This window comes from Porites lutea, chromosome 3 (assembly GCF_958299795.1).
Source record: "Porites lutea chromosome 3, jaPorLute2.1, whole genome shotgun sequence".
Lineage (NCBI taxonomy): Eukaryota > Metazoa > Cnidaria > Anthozoa > Scleractinia > Poritidae > Porites > Porites lutea.
In genome coordinates this window covers 25256026-25258525 of record NC_133203.1, presented here as the reverse complement: position 1 = coordinate 25258525, position 2500 = coordinate 25256026, and positions in this window count along the sequence as shown.

Here is a 2500-nt window from a genome sequence, read left to right as displayed (position 1 = left end):
GAGGGGAAACTGGTGCGGGCCAACTTAAAATTCGTTAGTCCCATTATCATACCCAAAAACAATAGAAAAATAAACTTAACTGCAACACATACAATACAATGATACAAAAAACCTCATTACGTTTTCCAATAAATGTACTTCATAAAATTACATCAGCTTATGAAAGTGGCTGATACAAGTTTAAAGCCCAACTTAGATAAAAGCTTGAACAGAATAAGGAAAACATACCTTAGTAACCATGGATAAACCAATAAGGTACCAAACCATGCAAACACAGGCAATGAAGATTTCTTTACGATAACCACGCCTTAACTGCAAAGGAAACAGGTTCACAATTGCGGTCACGAAACCTTCAATACCTGCAAACTTGATTCCGGAAAAATTGAGAACAGTTTAGGGATGCAAGGGTACGATGCATCAGACTAATGCCTAATTTAAAGCAAAAAACGCTTTTTGACGTTTTGGTTAAGGAATGTACAAGTAGACGCGTAAACCAATGAATCTACAACAGACAGGTTTTTAAGGACATGCTATCTGCTATCTTTAATTGACAAAAACAGAAAATAAAAACCTAAATTTGCTAACAAATGAACTTCTTTGCCTCGTTGAAAATAAGCACTGAAGTCGCGGCAAGAGTGACGGAAGCTCATCCTCGCTGAACAAGCCAACGTCTGTTTTCCCGACAGGATGCCAACGCCATTAAAAGAATAAATTAAAATAAACAAATAATAATAATAACTTATATCCACTCTTAATTTTAAATATAATAAATAAAAGCAAACAAACAAACAAAAATTATCATCTAATGATTTACAAAAAAAATTGCTTCGCCAGTTTTGAAAATTTCATTATTCATTACCGTTTATGGGTTAGGAATTTCTTTGACTTCGCTTTAACTAGCCTCCCACGCAGGCGTTTTTAGGGGAGCTTGCATTTCGTCCCTCCTCACAAACACCTGCTCAACTGAGAGCAACTTTTTTTTTTCCACTGTTTTATTCGCGTGGTAAGTGACCTACCAACAGTTTTGAAATAAAGTATTGACGGGCTAAACATGACTCATAAGCTAACCTGGGTGGGGGAGCAGGGATGGCGCAGTAGTGAGAGCACTCGCCTTCCACCAATGTGGCCCGGGTTCGATTCCCGGACTCGACGTCATATGTGGGTTGAGTTTGTTGTTGGTTCTCTTCTCTGCTCCGAGAGGTTTTTCTCCGGGTTCTCCGGTTTTCCCCTCTCCGCAAAAACCAATATTTCTAAATTCCAATTCGATCCGGAATGCTTGAGCGTTTAATACATGAGCCCCTGGCTCGGCAGATTGGGCAACCACTCCTCACGCTATCGAGCTTAAATAAAATTGATTTGAAATTGATTTTGAAGCTAATGGTAGTGTAAAAACGTGACCCAAGAGGTACCTTTTTTCTTCTTTTCTTTCCTTCGCTGTTTCCCCTAAACGCGATCCTTAATCTCTCTATTAATCGTTACATGAAAAATTATTTTTCTTTTCAGGATGGAGTTCTCTTTACGTGTAGTGGCCTCAAGTTTGGCTGTTTGTCTATTTATAACAACTGTTGCAAACGAACATATTACGCTCAAAGATGAGTCAAGAATGCTCAGAATTATAAAGTGAAATGTCAGAAATGAAAAAGTTTGAGATATCAAGACGGCGATTGATAATGAATTCATTTTTCTCAAACTTCATGCATTTGCAACAATTTCAATTTGTTCCTCAGGAATTGAATTATCGAGGACTACACGTCGTTGAGTGTTACTTTTGAGCAGTGACAACAACCACCTAGTTTTGAGAATCTCAATCAATTTTCCTCCCTTGTCATCGAGTAAAGACCCTGTTCACGAGACCATCCTGATTCCGGGTCGAAAAAGTCTGTTTGAAGGGTGGGACAGCAGTGTCTTCTTTGCCAGTGTGACAAATCTACCATGTGAATTTGAGAGGACTATATTGTTGTCACTTGCCACCGGGTGTCTTAGCGCTAATTAGGAAACTTTAGTAGCGTGGATGGCGACGGGGGCAAAAACATCATTATAAAAATGAATTCGCATTGTTTCAAACTTGCTGCACTTATTCTGACGCGCTCAAAATGTCAAATACAGATCCATTTTCCTGGCACCAGTTTCTCAAAAGACAATGCAATTGATTTCCAAATACTTACCCATTGGATAGTGTTTTATCCGGTGGATAACGCTATTCTACTTTTGAACAACTGAGATTTGTTGTTGAAGCCTTGGAGACCACAGCCAAGTTTAGAAAGAGGAAGAAATGTTCGTCTTTGTGTGTTTACGTCGTCCATTTAAGGAATTGCACGTGGTGATACTGCAGTGACGGCAGGTAAATGTATCAATGGCGTGCTACGCGTACAAAAACTGGTGTTTTGCTTTAAATACCTACTGTTTTTACGTAATCGTTGCCGTCGCCGTCGCCGTTGCTAAAGCTAGCTCATGTTTCAAAAACACCAAACAAAAATTCGTTATTCTGGGAAATCAAGTT